We start from the raw sequence: 8,234 nt of genomic DNA, 5'->3' as shown, positions 1-8,234 counted from the left end.
GTACAGTTAACTACGTTAGCAAGTGTGAAGGGCACTTCTTAATACAAAACAAAGTATATCGAAGGATAGGGAGAGGAATAGAAAGACAGACAAGACATAGCATTGACATTTAAAGTGAACAATGACCAAGAGGTAAACTTTGAGTCTGTTTTCATGCCTCTGTAAGGATTGGAACATCAAAGAAAATGTTGTCTTAGCTCGAACCAGAAGTATGGGAGAAACAAAGAAAGAAAATTACTCAACATCAAGAAAACATTCACCAAAATATTACGTGATAATGAAAAATATACTGCGAGCTAAAAAAAGAAAACCATGTACAGATACAACGACAATAATGGTATGACTCATGTCTAATGTTAACTTCTCATTTTAGAGACAGGAATAGTAAAGGTAGATGACGCTTGTGTTAAATTTTTGCTACAAAAGTATGACACAAAGTAAAATCAGGCTGTGCTGCAGGATGTGGTCTTGTATACACAGCCTCTCAGGCTCATTCTGGGGCTGGAAGCTCCTGCCAGATTGAGTTTGGAGAAGGGTGATGCTTTGAGCTTTGAAGTAGGTGAACATCTCAAACCCCTTTCATCTGTTTGGAAACATCAGCCCCAGCACCTAACCAAGTCCCTGTCAGAACCCTGACACTAGCTGATGAGACAGGCACAACCAGAACAGAGGCATCTGACACCACCACTAATCTCCAAAGGAGCAAATAGCAATAGATGAGACTCCTAAATGCCAGGCTCTGTGAGGTGCAACTCTTCGGAGGGACTTCTGCAGCTTCAACCCGTTTCAGTTTAGGATTTAGTACACCTGCCAGTTCTGTTGAACCCTGTACTCTACCTGTTACTTGTACTTCAGCTTATGGTCACAGTGTTTCACGCGCTCTGACATCAACTCCAGACTCTTCCATGGGATTTACCCTAAACAATTTGGGTAGAACCACAACCACAACTACAACTGCATCAACAGCTCTGCCTCTCGCTGGAGACTTAGTTTTGGGAAGTTCACTTTTCCAAAATACAAACACGACCAAATCAAGACTTACGCAGAATGTTTTAGCACGACTGGGAAGTACTGTAGTGTCGGAGCCCTGTTTGTGCAGTGGTTACGTCACATGTCTGCCAACCAAAAGGTTGGCAGTTAGAATCCACCAGCCTCTCCTTAGAAACCCTATGGGGCAGTTCTACTCTGTCCTATAGCATCGCTATGGGTTGGAATCGACTCCACGGCAACAGGTTTGGTTTGGGTTTACAATAGTTACTTCAACTGTGGCCAGTGAAGACCTTACCAAAAAACCAAACCAAACCATCGCCGTCAAGTGGATTCTGACTCATAGCGATCCTATAGAACAGAGTAGAACTGCCCCATAGAGTTTCCAAGGAGCGCCAGGTGGATTTGAACTGCCGACCTTTTGGTTATCAGCCGTAGTTAACCACTATGCCACCAGGGTTTCCATGAAGACCTTACTGGCGTGAATTTTAGCATTCATCAGGAAAAAGGAGCGATAAAACAGGAACGTTATCAGAGGATAGTAAAGCACTGAAGGAAAAAAATCCACCTCACGTCATCTGCCAAAATACTGAAAATCACCAGAAATTTGTAACAAGTACAAGAAGAAATTAGTAGAACATCTTCAAAAGCAATATTTAAAGTGTAAGAAGATATTAAGACTTTAAAGCAACTTCTGTCACTGGTTGCCAAGGGAGAAGAGAAAAATGCTCCCATTTTTCTCAAAATGAAACTAGAAATTGCTCAGGAGTTAAAAAGTGGAGACTTAGCTTCCGAGCCCAGAAACCACCATCCGGATTTCAGTATGAAAACATACCTCCTGCGTACAACTTCAGAATCATGGCTCAACGGTTTCAGGTACAGCTTCGGTGCAACAGACAATAGATTGAAGAACTAAAAAATCATCTTGCCCCTTGAAAAATAATTCATATTTAACCTGGTATTTGTCAATGGCTGTGCAGAAAATTTATCAAACATTTCTAGGTTTGGCTGCACAACTTCAGTCTATTATTGAAAATGCAAAGGTGCTCAAAGAACAATATCTCTACCATATAGAAAAATGTTCTTGAGGCTTGCTGTAGATTTATTTGAAGCCAGGCAAGCAGAAGCCATGAAGCGGCAAAATGCACCTGGAGTTGCTACCAGATCCACCTTTTCAACAACATGCCAGATGAAGTAGCCACTGTCGTAAGCACAACACTCACTTAGCAAAAAGAGTCAGCATCACAGCCACAGGCATCTCTGAGGCCTAAGTTAATACTCGTTCAACTCAGGTATTAGCACTGACTTGCAATATAGTGGCTTAGGTTTTTCAAACTTTGAAAGTTTTGGAACTAGCTCTAGTTTTAGAAATAGCACCATGAAACGTCCGCATTTAGATCTGGGAAAATAAATAAGCCCTCTGGAACCTGAATGCAGGCTTTGGCAGCTTCAGTTCATCTACATTTAACTTCAGCAACCCTGTCATCACAGCACCCAACAGCTGAACATACAGGGTGTCCAATCCAGTCTCTGCAGGTTTTCGAACAGGAGGGTGAAAACTTCAGTGGAAGAAATACCCAGATGGATACAAAGTAAGAGAAACAGATAAATATATGAGTTGATGTATTGTGGGTTATATATAGTTGCACTGTTCATTCTGAGTCTATTTTTCTAAAATTCATGAAGTAATTAAATTGCACCTCAGGAGATTTATAAAGTTTCAATATTTTTCACTACTCTGGAATTTAAACTTTGTTCATAATATCCCTGCTGAATAGTTTTTTTTGTTCTTGTGACTATAAAACTCAGTTGTGTATTTTTTATTATTTTGTAAAAAAAAACAAAAACTGATTACATCTAGAATACAAACCTAATATTTACCCTAGTGTTAATATCTTTGCTTTCGTTGATAAGGTTGACATTTTATAAATATACACACACTTATTTCCTATATAGCAAGGATGACATCATTTTTTTCTTTGATAAAGACCTCTTTAACTATATCACAGGACATCTTATATATAGAATAATATTCACATTTGGGTGGTCAGATGAAAGATCTATTTATAAAACAAATCTTTGCCTCAAAATGTTTCCCTTACTTGAAGGTACTCATTTTTCACATTTAAAATTTTTAAACCCTCAGTCCTCGTAGACTGATGACATAGAGGTGTTGCACGACTGAAATTTGTTGCTTAAACCCTGTTGAAATAGTTACTGACCTGGATGTTCAGTAGACTCAACTTCATTGCCATCAGTCTTTTCCATTTTTGTTTCTACTTTGACTTTCAGTGGCCTTCTCAGATGAAGGAATGCAGTGAACCTTGTCAAACAAACTTTTATTATACTACACTGATCAATTTTAGATCATTTATAAGAAGTACTTTTTCCATATCTGAGAAGAACCTTCAGAAGAATATTTAAACTACAGTCAAATTGAGTCTGAGCAAGTGATAATGTACTATCACTCTGTGAAATTTCTCTACCGCTTCCAATGCAGAGTTCTTTCTCATAGAGGTATTGATATTGACACCAAATGGAGCGGTTCTCGGCCTCTTAATATCTACATAATTGTTCAATATAGAATCGAAAAGCAATACATTGAAAAAGATATGTTCTTTGTACCAGCTCCAACTTTTCCCCAGTCTTAACAGTGTCTGTAGCTGCAGGTAATAATGTGCAGGCATGTCAGGCTGTATTTGTTTAATGTGCCTGCAATAGCATTAATAAGAGGAGAACGGATAAAAAAAAGAGCCCTTTCAAAGAGAATGGCCTTGCCCTTGATTTCAGGGAGAAGCAATTAGATTGACATATTTACCTTTCAAGTGCAGTTTCCACATATAATTTGAACATAGAATGTCATCAAAAATAATTTAATTTTTATATAAATTTAATATGGTAAATATATTACATGAATATTTTCAAAAGCATTTTCACCAAAGCACCTTTTATCTAAAATAGATATTCAATGTATGTATATAGTTTCTTTCAGTAACTGGCAGCTAGTTTTAATTATAACAGTGTTACAAAACCTTTTTATTTATCTTCTCGTAGAGATGAATGCCTTTTTGGAAAGAAATGTTTGTAACTTGATGTATTCAAATTAGAAAAATTGTTTCTAAACAATGAACTTGTTTTTAGTTTTTTATATGTCTCTATCTCTGCAATCCTCAAATCCAGATTGTGGAAAAGAATATGAAAAAGTGTGATTTTTGTGTTTTGTAAGTTACTGTTAGAATTAAGTACACATGAAACATTTTTGTCTGAATGTATTTTTGTTTTTTGTTTTCTTTTTTACATAGTTTACATTTTAGTATGTTGAACTAGAAGGAATTTTATAATAATTTGTGATAGGCATTTACATGTATAGTCCTTACCACTATTGTCTCCACTTTGCCCAGAGTCTACCAGGATGCAACCAAAAATAAGTAAATAAATAAGTAAAATAATATTCAGAGCAGACATATTAAGAGATTTGAAAGTTATTGAGATAAATGTGTGACTTCAATATGACCTTGTAATATTTACTTTCTGGTGATGTGGAAGTCATGATAGTGACCCCATCACACTGGCCAGGTCTTAGTCTGGGTTCTCTAGAGGAGCAAAACCAGTGAAGCATGTATAAATGTATATAGTTAAATGGCTCACGCAATTGTGGCGGCTGGCAACTCCCAAATCTATGGGTCAGGTGGCAGGCTGAAGGCTTCTGCAGGTTTATGTTCCAAGAAACTGAGGTCAGGCAACTAGAAGAGTTCAGGGTTGAGAGAGAGAGAGCTTTGCCAGATCATCCACTTATATACTGGATGCAGGCCATACCCCAAGGAAACTCCCTTTTCAACTGATTGGCTACTCACATGAGATCACAAAATGAAAGATGATTACATCGTACCTGCCAAACCACTGAGAATCATAGCCTAGCCAAGTTGACATATAACATTAACCATCACACCTGAGGACAAGATCTTTGGGGCCGACTGTTTGACCACATTGATTGACCACATTATTCTACTACCAGGACCACAGATCCCTCCTTAACAGTTCCCACGGGTGTTGACATTGGCATACTGTAAAAAAGTCAAAGAACTACATGATTCATAAAATTCCGCTTATCTCCAAGTGGTACTTTATTTAACACAGAATCACCTCTTTTCCATGACAAGTTTTACAGCCCTCAAGAGGTGTTGGCATCCTATGACATTCAGTTTGACATCTGATCCAGAGGGTATTACTCCATTATTCCTTGTGTCAAAATTATATAATTTCTACATATCAACTGAGAAATTTCAGATAATCCATGACAAAATGAATCTGGCCTATGAAGGGCCCCATTTAACAGATAATGACATGCAAGCTGACAGAAAGCTGTAGCATGGACTAGTTCTGTATGATCATGGGAAAGAAATTACCCAGAGCAGCTTGGCCTCCAGATCCCCTGCTGTCTAGAATAGTTCTCCCATTTCCATCTGAAGTCACTCTCAATATATGCAAAATTTCACTTTCGATTAGGAATGATCAAGGGAACAACAAGAAAGCAGTGTCTAGCACACCCTTCTCTACTAAATCCTAATAAGGAAGACTAAAATGGGGCTTTCTGCTGCCAAAGCATCAGGGCTCAGATACACAGATAGGTTCTAATTAGAGAAAGGAGAGGGACTTTGCAATTTATGTTACAAGAGCAATGGAGCAGATAGTTGGCCATGAAAATTTGGGTCAGGTGTGCCCTGTGTGCTGGGCAAACAAAAGAGTCATCACATCCCTACTTTAATTTCTGTGTTGTTCCTCCATCACCAGCCTACTTTTAGTTTGTTCATTCATTCATCCCACTAATGTTTATTTTTAAATGTTTTTAAAAATTTATGTTAACACGTGGACATCCAGACTACTGCATATATCCTGAGTAATTTATAAGAAATGTTTTGGCATTGCCAAGGAATTTTTAATTTTTAAATTTGATATCATCTATATCTTTCCTCACAGAGATAATATATCGGTATTTCTTAAATTCAACATGTATGAGGATTGCCTCAATATCTTATTTTAAGGTAGATTCTGAATGAGTAGGTTTTGGTGGTGGTTGAGAAAGGGCTGAGATTCTACATGTCTAACAAGCAGATATGCTGCTGATTGTCTGCAGACTACAGTTTAAGTAGCAAAGATCTATACCATCTTTTCTGCCTGTTTTACAATTTTTTAGTTCAGTACCACTAACTCTAAGCCCAAAACTCAACACCTCAAATTTGTCTCTGAAAATGTTTTTTTTTTTTTTTTTTTCACTTTCCAGTCTCAGTCCCTGTCTTAGGCTGGGTTCTCTAGAGAAGCAAAACCAGTAAAGTGTATAAGTATATATATATATATATAGAGAGAGAGATTTATATTAAGGAAATGCTCATGTGGTTGTAGAGGCTGGAATGTTCCAAGTCCATGAGTCGGGATAGAGGCTCCTCCTGTTGCATGTAGCCACAGGGGCTGGCGAACCCAAGAACGGTAGGTCAGAGAGTAGGGCTTTTGTTCACAGCCTGTGGAGATCAAGATCAACAAATCCCAAAGATCAGCAGGCAAGACCATAGCTAAGCAGCTAGCTCAAGTCCCAAGAATCGGAGATCAGATGAACAGGAGTCAGCTGCAGGATCCAGAATGAGCAAGAGCCCACAAGCCTTGCCAGGATATCCATTTATAGTCAATGCAGGCCACGTGCCCAAGGAAACTCCCTTTCCACTGATTGGCTACTCACAGCGATCCCATCATGGAGGTGATCACATAATATCAAAACTCATCATGGAAGTGATCACACCATCATACGACTACAAAATCACTGAGAATCATGGCCTAGCCATGTTGACAGACAACCTTAACCATTATAGTTCCCAAACCTGTTATATTCGTACTTCACAAGGACTCATATGCCTATTTTTTCTTTAACACTACACTCATTTAACTTCAATTCTTATCACTTTATGTAAAGAATAGTTACTGATGATCTACTCTGTCTCAGGCACTGAAAAAACATTAATCCCTGCCCTCCCAGATTTCAGTCTTACTTCTCTAATTTGTGGTGTCTTCCTCCAATTTCTGACGTTTATTTTGTTCTAAGGTTACATTCTCCATCTCTCACTTCAGGACCTTTATAACACGTTATTCATCCATCCACCCCCACCACCACCACTCCATTATAAACTTAGAGATGTAATGAGTAGGGATTAACACTCTTTTCCATAATCAAACTTATATTATTTGGTGGACAATGTTCACAAGAGACAGGTTGTTTGTTCATAATACTACTCTATAGTGAAGAATCTGAAAGAGTTGAAACCTCCTTCTAAGGTACTTAACCAAGATGGCATCTGGGGCAAAGAGAACATTGAAGACCTTGTTTGTGCAGTGTGGAAACAGGACCAGTATGCAAGGAAAAGAGGGTATAAAACAAAAAAGAGTTTCTTGGAAATATTTAAGAGGAGTCAGGGAAAAAAGAAATGAAATGAATTTCTGAATTTCCACCAAAAGTAGTCCACCAAAATAAAACTTAGAGATAACTTGATGAGAATTAAGCCTCATTCTTTATATAAATCAAAGAGAATCATGGACTTATATGTAAAACTTAAACCTATACAATTTTATAAAAGCACATAGAGGAAAATTTTCAGAATCTAGGACTAGGCAAAGGGTTCTTAGGCTTCAAACCAAAGAAAGACCCATAAAAGGAATTTTTTATAAATATGACTTCAACAAAATTAAAAACTTTTCCTCTGCAAAAGCCCATGTGAAGAGGTTGTAAAATAAAGCTTGGGAAAAAATTTGCAAGCAACAAATCTAACAAAGGACCAGTATATAGAATATATAAGGAACTCTTAAAAACTCAACGATAAAACAATAAATAATCCAATAAGAAAATAGGCAAAAGCTGTGGATATCCTCACCAAACAGAATATACAGACTACAAATAAGCATATGAAAAGACATTTAACATCATTGTCCATCATGGATATGCAAATTAGAAACACAATGAGATATCACTACATACCTAAAATAAAAAATAGTGACAGTATCAAATGCTGGAAAGGATGCATTGAAACTGGATCACTCATACATTGCTAGTGGGAATGTAAAATGTATAGCTACTCTGGAAAAGAGTTTGACAGTTTCTTATAAAACGAAATATGCAACTGCCATATGACCCAGCAATTGTACTTCTGGGTATTTATTCCAGAGAAATGAAAACTTGTATTCAGAGAAAAATTTTTGCATGAATG

At 37.4% G+C, this 8,234-nt stretch overlaps 1 pseudogene; it reads left to right on the top strand.

Annotated features, from left to right (window-relative positions):
- The first annotated feature begins 716 nt into the window (after nucleotides 1-716).
- LOC101343206 (nucleoporin p58/p45 pseudogene) lies at nucleotides 717-2,609 on the top strand (annotated as a pseudogene).
- Nucleotides 2,610-8,234: the final 5,625 nt, after the last annotated feature.

This window comes from Trichechus manatus, unplaced genomic scaffold, assembly GCF_000243295.1.
Source record: "Trichechus manatus latirostris isolate Lorelei unplaced genomic scaffold, TriManLat1.0 scaffold00174, whole genome shotgun sequence".
Lineage (NCBI taxonomy): Eukaryota > Metazoa > Chordata > Mammalia > Sirenia > Trichechidae > Trichechus > Trichechus manatus.
Note: the sequence above shows the minus strand (reverse complement) of the source record. Positions and strands in the feature narration are given on the sequence as shown.